A 14404-nucleotide genomic window follows, 5' to 3' on the forward strand; every position below is an offset into this window, starting at 1 on the left:
CTAATTGGCGTGTTCACGATGCCATCTTATATGTTGCAATTCATGTCATTTATTCAAACCCCAGTCTCTCCAATGCCATCTTCTTCCATCTTCTTTGAGGAAGCCCGTGTCACTACGTTTCTTATGTCCAGGAGCAAAGCATCATGGCACGCCGTCGTCTACGCACCAATTCGATGCCTCTCATTGTTTATCAACTTTGCTTTCTTCTTGCCTATGACATTCTCCCCTTCCTCCTCTGCCTCACAGCATCATGTACTGGAAGTGGATACGAGGAATGCTACTGGGGTACATATGGGAGCGCTGAATTCCGCTGCCCTTTTGGGAAAATTAACAGCGGCTGTGGTGATCCTCAATTTCAGGTAAACTGTAGCTTGGAGGAAAGCTATCCTTTGCTTTTACTCAACAGAGACGAGTATCTCATCTTGCAGCCCTCATACTTGGCCAGTGATAGGCTTTATAAGAATAGCATGACAATTGTTAACTACAATCTATGGAAAAGTGTGCCTGGAGGTAATTGCAATCCTTTAGGTAACTACTCTCAATTTTGGTGGCCCACCTCTCAATTTCGTATAGCCCATGGATACACCAATCTCACGCTTTGGGGCAATGCAATGGAAGTATTAAAGGGCATAAGCATCGTTTATGTGGCGCTGATTGGTATGTCATTCCCAATCCAGAACTTGGGAGACGATTCTGCCAAAGAAATATTCAACTGCCAGTTACTAACAACTTCTCATTCCAACGGAATCAGGATCTGAGGACACGCCTCTCGACAGGTTTTGAAATATATGGTATGGCGAAACGAAGAGATACAGAAGCTGTGGCGCTTGTAAGACCAGTGGCGGGAGTTATGGTTATAACATTTCAGAACCAACTAAAACATTTATTTGCTATTGTCCCGATGGCACCTCACATACAGAGATATGCCCCACCATTTGTATTGGTACTTTTCCTGAACCCCTTCTCCCAATTCGATTACGAGACCCAACGCTTAAATTATCACAATCCATAAAAATGTATTAAATTTTGTCTCCATTCTGCACTCTTGATCCCAGGAATGTATGTGCTTGTGTTTCCCTGTATTGTCAATTATTCCTCCCCTTTTCAAAAACTATGGATTGTTGCTTTTACTCATAATAACACAAAGAACAACACTCTGTTTTTAATACAAGATCTCTATTAGAAAATAACAGAAAAATAAAACTATTACAAAGTAGTCTTCCTCTGCTTAGAGGGATTTACAACAGGAACTTCAGTTCCAGAAAATATATCTTCAGCACTGCTGTGCGTTGCAGAGAAGAAAAAAAACTTCTTGGCTAATACTCTCCACTCTCTCTACTAGTCTCTGCTCTTGCATTCTTTTTATATATAGAACAACACGAAAATATCTTTACAATACGTGTTGCTTTTGCATACTTCCGTGAAAATAAAAAAAATAATAAAATTTAAGATTTTCACCTATATTTACTGACCCCAGTAAATATCATTAATTACATGCCTCAAAATATCTTGCTGGAAATTAATGCATGGCTTATCACACCATCGCATCGCAAGAAGAGAGAGCATGTTCCACCGCCTCTATGACCTTTAAATCATGCGATCTGCGATCGCATCGCAAATATCGCATCGCAGATAATACAAGCATGCAGTGAAGGGTGACGAGGGAAAGTGCGATATGCGATCTGCGATCGCATCGCAGAAGAAAAAATCTGCAAGTTGAAATTACCATTCCAACAGTTGTTATGTCCGCTTTGCAGGTCATAAAAGCAGGCTTGCCATTGTAATAGGTAGCTATGATTTCTTCCCATTGAAAATCATTGTGAACTTGTATTTTGTAATTTCCACTGTTAATCAACATCACATTCATATCGATCTATGTATTACTCCGCAGGTTGCATCATTGGAGGAGTTGCGCTGACAACATTAGCAGTGTTGTTCTTAATGTTTTATGCCAAGAAGAAGAGAAGGCCTACTCCTTGTACCTCTACTTCAAGGTTAGAGAAAATCCTAAAGGAAAATTCTTATGAAATGCCAATGCCAACTAGATATTCACATTCTCACCTCAAGAAGATCACAGACAACTTTGCTGAAAAGGTGGGAGAAGGAGGGTTTGGTGTGGTGTATAAAGGAATTCTTCGGAACGACGATCTAGTGGCTGTAAAGCTTCTTGATAGGCACAGGCATACCGAGACCCAATTCATGAATGAGGTTGCTACCATTGGACGTGTCCATCACGTCAATCTGGTTCGTCTGTTGGGGTACTGTTTTGAAAACCCTATAAGCGCACTCGTATATGAATACATGCCTAATGGATCACTTGATAAAAAATTTTTTGCCCGAAAAGAGGAGGGGCAAGTGCTAAGGTGGGAACAATTGTATTCAATTGCTTTGGGTGCGGCCCGTGGAATTGCATATCTACACCATGATTGCGAGAAGCACATCATACACTTCGACATCAAACCTCACAATATATTTTTGGACGCCCACTTCACCCCTAAAATTGCTGATTTTGGTCTCGCAAAACTTTATGGAAAGGGAGACGATCATATTTCTATGACAGAAACGAGAGGGACGTCGGGATATGTTGCGCTGGAGTTGTGCCATAGTGATGCCGATCCTGGTACAGATAAATCAGATGTCTATAGTTTTGGAATGCTTTTGCTAGAGATTTCTAGGGGTAGAAAGAATATTGATGTGCAGGTAATCCGGTCCAGCTAATTATACTTTTCTAAATTGGCTTTCAAACTGATTGAGAGTGGTGAGTTGGGGATGAGGTTGAGAGGAGGAGAAATGGAATGTGCAGATGAGGAGAATGCGAGAAGACTCACAAAAGTTGGATTGCGGTGCATTCAATATAACTCTGCAGATCGTCCTTGCATGATGAGGGTTGTGCAAATGTTAGAAAAAAATGGAGATGACGTCGCCAATCCTCCGTCGCCCTTCAATTCCTCGGCCACACCAGAAAATGTTGTACTGCCATCCACGATAAATTCTTCTTCAATTGAGATTACTTTATAGATTTATGTCTTTGATTGTCTTTATTTAAACCAGTCTCTGGGTTTTTGCGCGTTGATCACCAGACTCCATACAATACCTTCGTGAAAATGACTGGGTGACCACCAGGAAGTGTTTGTTGGAATATTAATTCCAACTGTCATGCAGGGACAGCAACGGCAGCCCGGTCATTTACCGAATCCACCATCGTGCTGCAGCAAAACCATTCAGGAAAAACCAGCTACCTCCATCGGACCGCTTTTGCTGAGGTAGCGGTATTTCTTCAATCGAGCCCGATGCAATAAAATTCAGCCACGCGTCCATTGTACTTTCTCCAAAACCACTTTCCATCGGGACGTAAAGTTCGGTAGAAAAGGCCCATCCGATATCGTTCTGAATCATCCGATTGCATGGGAGGTTTTCCGCCGTCAATTAATGCCAAGCTGCGTACAAGCCTGCAGTTAATAAATATTGCGTGGAGTAAAACAAATTTTGTGTTGAACGCTAGTGAAACATAAAGGCAATTTATTTGGGTTTGTATATTGTTGGTAAAGCTTATTAATTTTAATGTTTTTTATTATTACGGAAGTATGGGCGTAAAAACGTATGTAAATTTTTGAAAGCATATGCATTATTTTTGTAATGTTTTGTGTGGTGTTGACCGGTGTGTGATGGAAGCGGTAGAACGCACAGCAGTGCACGGGTGAAGACAAAGATGAATTCGATGTGAATCATATGCATTGTATATGCATTGTAATGCAAAGCAAGGAGACCCGCACAACAGTGCGAAGGCAGAACATAGAACAGGGGCAGCGTTGAAATGTGAAGTGCAGCAGCACGGTGAAAAGAAATCTTTTTACGCACAGCAGTGCGAATCAGTGCAGAGGTAAAGCAGCAGCGTGAAAAACAAAGAGAGAATGTACACACAGCAGAGTGAGTGTAATACACAGCAGATGGAAATGTTTTGTATTAGCAATGAAAACGCAAAGCAGTGCGAGGAAAAAGAAGAGAGGGCAGAGTTAATTTTTCCCAGTGAAGATATATTTGAAATATGCAGCAGCGCATATGAATGAGAAAATATTTACACAGCAGTGTAAATATATATTGCAGAGATAGTGTTGAAATGCAATGTTTTTTTGATGAAATGTAAAAATGCAGCAGTAAAAGAAGCAAGAACAGGGGAGAATTTTTCAGCAGGTTAAAATGAGTTTGAGCACATGGAATGCACAGCAGTTCGAAATGAAACAAGAACAGAGCATGAGCGTATGATGAATTTTTTTTACAGCAGTAAATCTATGTAAGAATTTTTTTTATTTACAACAGTAAATGTAAATAAAAAAATTTACACACAGCAGTGTAAATCCTTTTAAATGGAGGCAGAGTAATTTTGTTTTTGTGGAAGCTTTTGGTGAATCCCGCTGAGAGAAAGAGGATGAATTTTGTATCAGGAATTTTATTTTAATGAATACAAAGCTTTTGTGGGTGTATGTAATACTCTGTTCTCATAAATCAGTTATAGCTTCCCTGTGCTAAGATCCTGGACATAAACAGAGCATTGTCTCTGTGTTCAGTTAATTTGTTTTTGGAATTTTACCAGAAAAATGCCCAACAGTTGTATCAGAGCTGATCCAGGCTCTTTGAAGGTGTCAAAGAAGCTGAAGGAAGGCTTCTTTTGTTGCAGCAACTTCTCTAGTAGAGTGAAGTCTCAAGCAAAAGAATCCAAGGTATTTCTCAAGTTGTTTTTTGTGTAGCTGAAGAAACAGTCAGTGTTTTTAAATACACAATCAAATATTTGAAGTATAGTTAAGAATGGCAAGGTCAAAGAAGAAAGTCTCCAATCCTCCTAAGGATGTGTCTCCCTCTACTACCAAAAAAGAAGACAATCTATTTGAAAGAATTCTATTTGAGGCTCCAAGGTTCAATGGGAACTTTTATATATGGGAAATAAAAATGAGGACTTTCTTAAAGTCTCAAGGGATTGAAATTTGGGAATCAGTGATTGATGATAGCAAGATGGATTGATCCAGGTGGATATTGGTGGCCACCTGCCAAGTCCACCTGGACCCCCACCATTGTCTTTCTCAGCATTTTCAGTTTCCTTAATTGTAGCACAACTTACTATTTTTAGCAGTTTTTCCGGTCCTGAACTTCCGGAGCCGTTTTGAGGCCTTAAACGACGTTTTTTGGGGAATCCGAGGGCAACATGAGTCCATGGAATGGACTGGTGTTGCCCGTTCCAACAATGATAGTGCTCGGATAGATATTTCTAATGAGCTATTGTACGCGTCAAACGGAGATCATATGCCAAAGTTACGACCCCGGGAAGTTGATGTACCAACTTACCCCCAAACGGGGCCCACAGTTTGGCGTTTCATCTCCTAGAGTTAGGTTTTGGAATGTTAAGGGTTTTTCCATTGTTTCTCAACAATAAATAGGCCTTCGAGCCTCATTGTAACTCAGTTCAGAGGCATGTAGCCATCACATCTCTTCTCAGAGATAAGCTACCATCGCCCTAGCTAGTTTATTTCCATTTCTATTTGTAAGCATATTTCAGTATTTTCCATTAATGAAATGAAGTATTATTTCTGCTGCATCTTTGTGTATATGGTTATCTCTGTAATTTGTTGCGTTCCTGTTTAAATCCGGATCAGTGGTATCAGAGCGGTCTGCTTTTTCTCTGTTTTTCTTTGCATGTCCCCAACAAGGTCGAGATATAAGGAGTTAGGGCTTGAACTGGTTGAACCTTTGCAAGACCAGCCTCGCAAATCCCGACGGCCTCCCATGGCGGACGAGAAGAAAGACGAGGGGGCAGGAGATCCCTTCAAAATCTTGCTCGAAGAAGCGCTCGAGCGACAACGGAACGCGATGATGGACAGCTTTGCGCAGATCCTTCAGCGGCTACCCAGAAGCGGCGCATCGGCTTCCAGCAGCTCCTCTGGAAACACCACACCCTTTAAGGTACAAGTTAATTTTGAAATCCCCATATTTGAGGGTCAAATAGACGCCGATGCCGTAGATAAATGGTTAAATCTGCTGGAGGGTTATTTTTCTGTTCATGAATTTTCGAGTCGGGAAAAGATTGTTTTTGCTCTTCTCAAAGCAGCCCCCCACGTCAAGGACTGGTGGGAAACCTACTGCGAGCAGAAGGATGAAAGTACTGGCTCACTATTTTCAGCCGCACCCACCTGGGATTCGTTCCGGGATGCCATCAAGGAGCAGTACTACCCTGTCGGAAGCTATGAGGATGAATACATAAAGTGGACCACGCTGCGACAAGGAAGGGACCAAGACGTGCCGGAGTTCACCAATCTTTTCCATACCCTTCGCACAAAGTTGGGTATCAAGGATTCGGAGCAACATTTGATACTCAAATACCGTGGCTGCCTGCACAAGTACATCCAGGAAGAAATACAGTTCCTAAACATCCCCTCGCTCGGCGCAGCATACCGGTATGTCGTCAAGGTCGAGCAGAAGTTTAAACAAAATAAGCGAGACTTTGGATCTGCGAATCCAAAGCAGGGGAAAGGTGCCCCTAAACCACCGAACAAAGGACAAAGCCAAGGCGGGACAGCCCAAGACAACCAGCCGAAGCTGCAAGCAAAGAGCAACGCCGCGAAGCCGAGAAAGGACACTGGAAAATGGTGCGAGTTCCATAAGAGCTCCACTCACAACACAAGTGAGTTTCGGGCCAAGCAGTCACTGGTGGCTGAGCTAAAGGTTTCAGAATCAGATGCATGTTCTGACTCTGAGTCAGAACCCGATAAGGGGTATGAAAAAGGGAAGCAGATCATTGATGCGGATCCCAGCGCCACTGTTGCTACCGCAAAGATCCAGAAAAATGAACCCGAAGATCCAGAGGAGGAGGAGCGTCTCTTCCACTCCCAGATGTGGGTAAAGGGCTCCCCGATACAGTTCATTGTTGATAGCGGGAGTCAAAAGAACCTCATTTCGGCAGAGGTCGTGAAGCGGTTGGGCTTACCGACCACAGCACATCCACAACCATACACCATTGGGTGGCTTCACCAAGGGCGAGATCTTCGCGTGAGCCAGCAGTGTCGCCTTCCATACAACATCAAGCCCTTCACGGATGAGGTATTGTGTGACATTGCTCCCCTTGAAGTTTGTGAAGTATTACTAGGACAACCATACTTGTGGAAGCGACATGCTGTGTATGAATCAAGGCCCTGTGCTGTTATTATTACATTGGGAAATAAGTTGTTCAGGATACCAGAGGTAGCACCACCTGCCGCCATCTCTTTGATTACTGCAAAACAATGCAGTAAGATCATTTTGAAAACCAGGAAATTTGTTTTCCTGATGATACGCCCTCAAGGGAAGAAGAACACAGTGGCCGCGGCCTCCAAACGGGGTCCCTCTGCACGGTAGCTACAGATGGACAAGATTGTGGAGGAGTACGAAGACATCTTCACCTCCCCGGCAGGGGTTCCTCTGCACTGTCAAGTCAAGCACTCCATCGATCTGACCCCAGGTGCGCCGCTACCCAATGGACCAATTTATCGGCGCTCCGTTCTGGAGAACAATGAAATCAAGAGGCAGATTCAGGAGCTCCTGCAGAAAGGTCACATCCGTCCGAGTTCTTCGCCCTGTGGGAGCCCGATAGTGTTGGTACAGAAGAAGGATGGGACGTGGAGACTCTATATTGACTATCGGGCGCTGAACAAGATCACTGTTCGTAATAGGTACCTGATCCCGCGGATTGATGACCTCCTAGACCAACTAAAGGGGGCGAAATATTTCAGCAAGATCGATCTGAAGTCAGGATATCACCAGGTACCAATTGAACCCTCAGATGTGTGGAAGACTGCCTTCAAATCCAAGGAGGGCCTCTTCGAATGGTTGGTCATGCCTTTCGGATTGACGAATGCTCCTGCAACCTTTATGAGGCTAATGGATGACATCTTGCGGCCATTCACCAACTCCTTTGTAGTAGTATACTTGGATGACATTCTGATCTTCAGCCAGAGTTGGGAAGAGCACCTCCACCACATCCGACAGGTTCTCCAAACACTGCGGCAACACAAGCTATGTTCCAATTTGGAGAAATGCACTTTTGGCATGACCGAGGTTCAGTATCTGGGATACATCATTGATGAACAGGGGGTGCATGTCGATCCAGCCAAAGTCCAAGTCATTCGGGATTGGCCCTCTCCAACCACTCTAACAGAGCTCCGCAGCTTTCTAGGTCTTGCCAACTTCTACCACAGGTTTGTGTTGGGATTTTCTCATATTTCTTGGCCCTTGAGTCAAGTCACCAAGGGCGGGGCGAAAGAAAAATTCTTTTGGTCTGAATCTCAACAGAAGGCATTCAGGGAGTTGAAGGATCGCCTCTGCACGGCACCAGTGCTAGCGTTACCAGATTTACAACAACCATTTGAGGTCGAGACAGATGCCTCTGACTATGCTATTGGGGCAGTCCTTACTCAACATGGACATCCAGTGGCATATCACAGTGAAACACTTTCAGACACAGTCCGGAAGTACCCCACTTATGATAAAGAGATGTATTCCATTGTATAGGCCTGCCGACAATGGAAGCATTACATTTTGGGGAAGGAAACGATCATCCACACAGACCACCGACCTCTGCAGTTCATACAGACCCAAGGGAAATTGCAGAATGATCGCCATCAGAAGTGGTCTACATACCTGCAACAGTTTCACTTGAATATCAAGTATAAAAAGGGCAGCACCAATAATGTTGCAGATTGCCTCAGTCGACCACCGATCATGGCGCTAACCACCGTGCTCAACTCTTGCGGGCACGAGACTTCTGATTGGCCACTTCTCTACAAAAGCGACCCAGAATTCGGCCACACATACCAGACACTCTTGGAGGGTCGGCAGGTTGCAGATTTTCACCTCTAGGATGCCCTATTATGCCACCTCCGTCACCTTTGTGTTCCTTCAAGCGAGCGTGCCAAGATGATTTGGGAAGCACACTACAGTCGGGCTGCTGGGCATTTCGGGGTCGAGAAAATAGTGGCAGTACTGCAAAACTATTTCTGTTGGCCGAATCTTCAACAGGATGTTGGGAAGTACATCCGATCATGTACTGCCTGTGCCATTGCCAAACCGACCCTTAAGAAGCAAGGCCTCTATACCCCGTTGCCTACCCCTAGTCGACCTTGGGAATCCATCTCCATGGATTACATGTCAGGCCTTCCTTCCACTAAGCATGGAAATGACTGTGTTTTTGTGGTCGTCGACAGGTTCTCAAAGATGGCCATTATGATGGCCTGCAAGAAGAATATCACAGCAGAAGCCACTGCTAAACTCTTCTTTGAACGAGTGTGGGTGCACTTTGGGATCCCACAGTCTATCATCTCAGATCGGGACAGTCGGTTTCTCAGCACCTTTTGGTCCAGTCTCTGGTCAATGCTGGACACCAAACTCACGAAGTCCACAGCCTTCCATCCTCAAACTGATGGCCAGACATAGGTTGTCAATAGGATGATTGTGCACATTCTGCGCATGTATAACTCAAAGCATCCACGCACATGGGACGAGAGCCTCCCCTACGTTCAGCACAGCTACAACCGAGCTCTTCACAGCTCCACTGGCCATAGCCCTTTTCAGGTGGGTTTGGGATTCCAGCCACTATTCCCCATTGATGTGGCCATGCCACTTGCAGCTACTCACATGAATTCAGCTCATGTCCAGTCCGAAACAGATAAGGCCACCAGCTTCATTGAGCGCATCCAACATATTCGCCAACAGGTCCATGACATTCTTGAGAAATCAAATGCCAAGTACAAGCAGCGACATGATCAACATCGGGTGCCACACAAGTTTCAGGTGGGCGACAAAGTCTGGTGCATTTGCAAAAGGAACGTCTTACTGGAGCCTATCGGAAATTGAGACCACTCCGATATGGTCCTTACACCATTACTAAGGCTATGGGAGGTAATGCATTTGAACTCAGCGTTCCCCCATTCCTTGGCCTGCACCCAGTATTCAATGTGGACCGCCTTCGGCCATACTTTCCACCATTGCTAGACACATCCGACATTGCAGAACAGCTCAAACCCACAGAATTAAATCCAGATTACATGGAACAAGCTGCAACTGATCGGATCATGGACACACAGATCAAGAACATTCGCCAACAGAATATCCAACTGTATCGAGTTGTCAAAGCGGGCCAACTCCTTCAGCAGGGCAAGTGGCTCACCAGGGAACAAGTTCAGCAGAAGTTTCCTCATCTCATGGAGGAGCTCAACGCAATGGGGACCATTGCTTCCTAAGGGGGGAGGAATGATCCAGGTGGATATTGGTGGCCACCTGCCAAGTCCACCTGGACCCCCACCATTGTCTTTCTCAGCATTTTCAGTTTCCTTAATTGTAGCACAACTTACTATTTTTAGCAGTTTTTCGGGTCCTGAACTTCCAGAGCCATTTTGAGGCCCTAAACGACATTTTTTGGGGAATCCGAGGGCAACACGAGTCCATGGAATGGACTGGTGTTGCCCATTCCAACAATGATAGTGCTCGGATAGATCTTTCTAATGAGCTATTGTACGCGTCAAACGGAGATCATATGCCAAAGTTACGACCCCGGGAAGTTGATGTACCAACTTACCCCCAAACGGGGCCCACAATTTGGCGTTTCATCTCCTAGGGTTAGGTTTTGGAATGTTAAGGGTTTTTCCATTGTTTCTCAACAATAAATAGGCCTTCGAGCCTCATTGTAACTCAGTTCAGAGGCATGTAGCCATCACATCTCTTCTCAGAGATAAGCTACCATCGCCCTAGCTAGTTTATTTCCATTTCTGTTTGTAAGCATATTTCAGTATTTTCCATTAATGAAATGAAGTATTATTTCCGCTGCATCTTTGTGTATATGGTTATCTCTGTAATTTGTTGCGTTCCTGTTTAAATCCGGATCATGGATAGAGAATCCAAGGAGTACAATGCAAAAGCAGCAAAGACAATCTTGGATGGGCTGTGATTCTGTAAAGAAGAATCTAGGAAAATATTCATCAGCAAAGGATATATGGGATAGACTTCATGACCTTCACGCAAAAGGAGCACTGACCATGACCATCAGTCAAGAAGGAAATTATGAACCCATCATAGAAGCTGAAAATGAGAAGGTTGACCTCATCAAGCTTCAAGTACAAGAAAGGGATGGAGAGCTCGCCAAGCTTAAGAAGGAACTTGATGAAAGCAAAAGGAAGCATCATGAAGAAGTCATATCCATGACAAATCAATTGAATAAAGCAAAGAAGCAGGAAGATGCCTTGTCAAGTAAACTTGAACAAAGACACAAGAGAGTGAACAAACTTGTAGAAGAGATTGGACAATACAAGGTAGAGGTCTCCTCCCTTAAGTCTGAATTACAAGAAGCCAAAAAACAGGGACAAGAAGCTGAGAAGAAAATGGAGAGCAGTCAAGCAAAGAATAAAGAAATCTCCAAAATGAAGTCAGATATCATCTCCCTTAAGATAATAGCAGCTGAAGCTACTCGTAGCAAGGAAGAAACTGAGGAACAACTTGCAAAGAAGAATAATGAGTGTGAAAGATTGGAAGAAGAGATTGTCCTCCTCGGGAAAAAGGTTGAAGGGATGAACAAAATCATGAAGAGCTCTCAAGCCTTGGATGACATGCTTAGCTATCACAGATCTCCATCTGATAAATCAGGACTCGGGTATGTAAGTGAACCCTAAAACAAGAATGAAAATGCTTTAAGCAAAAGAGATGTGAAGAAGCTAGAAATAAATTGTGATGCTCCTAGTTCCAGCAAAGGTAAGGAGAAAAATCATGGCTACAATAGAAGAAATCCTACTCCAAGTAGAAAACCAGCTCCAAGAAGAAATGTTGATGATGTCAAAGAGGCAAGAGGCAATGGTTATCATCAAAGGATCTCAAGGCAGAAAGGCTTCAGAAGTACATCAAGGAAACCTCCATCTCCCAGGTACCAAAGTTCATTTTTTGGTTATTGTTATTCTTGTTCAAACTTTGGTCATATGGCAAAAGACTGTAGAGCATTTCATAGAGATAGATGTTATGGTCTCCGACAACCTCCAAGAAACAATTTTACAAGAAGAAAGCATGAAATCTTATTCATTAACAATGTAGAATGTTTCAAGTGTCATAACATTGGGCATATGGCACGTGATTGTAACTTAACATGGGCTCTTACACAAGCTAGAACCATGCAAAAGAAGAAAGTTACACAAGTATGGAGAAGGAAGGAAATACAGTCCGAAAGTCCTTCGAGCTCCCCAGTCAATCTAAGTTTCTTTTGAGAAGACTCTGCCAAAAGGAGACGATGCATACAGTTAGGGGGAGCCTGTAATTCTTGATCATTATTGCTGAACTATATTAACAATCATTCTTTGATGAAGATCTTCTTATAAGGGAGAGATATGGAATTAAATCTGCCATAAGAGCAGAGAAGAAAAGGTTGCAGGATAGCTTGGAGATGCAAAGATTGGAAATCTTGCCTGAGGCAGAGAGAAAGAGGATATTACATGATTGGAGTGCCTGAGCACAACAGTGAAAGCGATGAAAGGAAAGCTGATACGAATAGGCAGAAAAGTATTGAATTTTTGATGAAATGACTGGGTATAACTGATAACCCAGCAGTTGAAATTAAAGGAGAGTGTTGGAATATTAATTCCAAATGCCGTGCAGGGATAGCAACGGCAACCCGGTCATTTACCGAATCCGCCATCGTGCTGCAACAAAACCATTTAGGAAAATCTAGCTACCTCCATCGGACCGCTTTTGCTGAGGTAGCGGTATTTCTTCAATCGAACCCGATGCAATAAAATTCAGCCACGCGTCCATTTTACTCTCTCCAAAGCCACTTTCCATCAGGACGTAAAGTTCGGTAGAAAAGGCCCATCTGATATCGTTCCGAACCGTCCGATTGCAAGGGAGGTTGTCCGCTGTCGATTAATGCCAAGCTACGTACAAGCCTGCTGTTAATAAAGATTGTGTGGAGTAAAACAAATTTTGTGTTGACCGCCAGTAAATCATAAAGGCAATTTATTTGGGTTCGTATATTGTTGGTAAAGTTTATTAATTTTAATGTTTTTTATTATCACGGAAGTATGGGCGTAAAAACGTATGTAAATTTTTGAAAGCATATGCATTATTTTTGTAATGTTTTGTGTGGCGTTGACCGGTGTGTGATGGAAGCGGTAGAACGCACAGCAGTGCGGAGGTGAAGACGAAGATGAATTCGATGTGTGAATCATATGCATTGTATATGCATTGTAATGCAAAGCAAGGAGACCCGCAGAGCAGTGCGAAGGCAGAACATAGAACAGGGGCAGCCTTGAAATGTGAAGTGCAACAACGCGATGAAAATAAATGTTTTTACGCATAGTAGTGCGAATCAGTGCAAAGGTAAAGCAGCAACGTGAAAAACAAAGAGAGAATATACACACAGCAGAGTGAGTGTAATACACAGCAGATGGAAATGTTTTGTATTGGCAATGAAAATGCAAAGCAGTGCCAGGAAAAAGAAGAGAGGGTAGAGTTAATTTTTGCCAGTGAAGATATATTTGAAATATGCAGCAGCGCATATGAATGACAAAATATTTACACAGCAGTGTAAATATATATTGCAGAGATAGTGTTGAAATGCAATGTTTTTTTTGATGAAATGTAAAAACGCAGCAGTAAAAGAAGCAAGAACAGGGGAGAATTTTTCGTTAAAATGAGTTTGAACACATGGAATGCACAACACTTCGAAATGAAACAAGAACAGGTTAAAATGAGTTTGAACACATGGAATGCACAACACTTCGAAATGAAACAAGAACATAGCATGAGCGTATGATGAAATTTTTTTACAGTAGTAAATCTATGTAAGAATTTTTTTTATTTACAGTGGTAAATGTAAATAAAAAAATTTACACACAGCATTGTAAATCCTTTTAAATGGAGACACAGTAATTTTGTTTTGTGGAAGCTTTTGGTGAATCCCTCTGAGAGAAAGAGGATGAATTTTGTATCAGGAATTCTGTTTTAATGGATACAAAGCTTTTGTGGGTGTATGTAGTACTATGTTCTCAAAAATCAGTTATAGCTTCCCTGGAGATAAACAGAGCATTGTCTCTGTGTTCAGTTAATTTGAGCCATGATTTTTCTCTCTATAATGTAATAACGTTTTTACTTCTGGACGATGAGTCAGAATCTGTTGGTCTCTGAGAACAAGTACATCAAGCTACTTTTTATCCGAGAAAGATCAGGTATGCCTCATTAATTGATAAGTTGTTGGGGATATTTGAACTTAAGGTTCTGTGATCCATAATCTGAATTTATAGAAATATTTTTGGAAAAAATAACATTATAAAATTTTTGTTACTGATTTCGAACTAATTAGTGTGGTTTATCACCAGAACAAATTAAAAAAATCAAATCATGACTCCATATT

The 14404-nt window shown here is 42.7% G+C and overlaps 2 pseudogenes; both read left to right on the top strand.

Annotated features, from left to right (window-relative positions):
• The first annotated feature begins 2028 nt into the window (after positions 1–2028).
• LOC149174385 (rust resistance kinase Lr10 pseudogene) lies at positions 2029–2718 on the top strand (annotated as a pseudogene).
• Positions 2719–2790: 72 nt separating this feature from the next.
• The window catches only part of LOC149174386 (LEAF RUST 10 DISEASE-RESISTANCE LOCUS RECEPTOR-LIKE PROTEIN KINASE-like 1.2), a 127499-nt pseudogene continuing 115885 nt past the window's right edge, over positions 2791–14404 (top strand).

This window comes from Pinus tabuliformis, chromosome 4_1 (assembly GCF_031772625.1).
Source record: "Pinus tabuliformis cultivar Carrire ecotype Pingquan chromosome 4_1, CPIR1, whole genome shotgun sequence".
NCBI lineage: Eukaryota > Viridiplantae > Streptophyta > Pinopsida > Pinales > Pinaceae > Pinus > Pinus tabuliformis.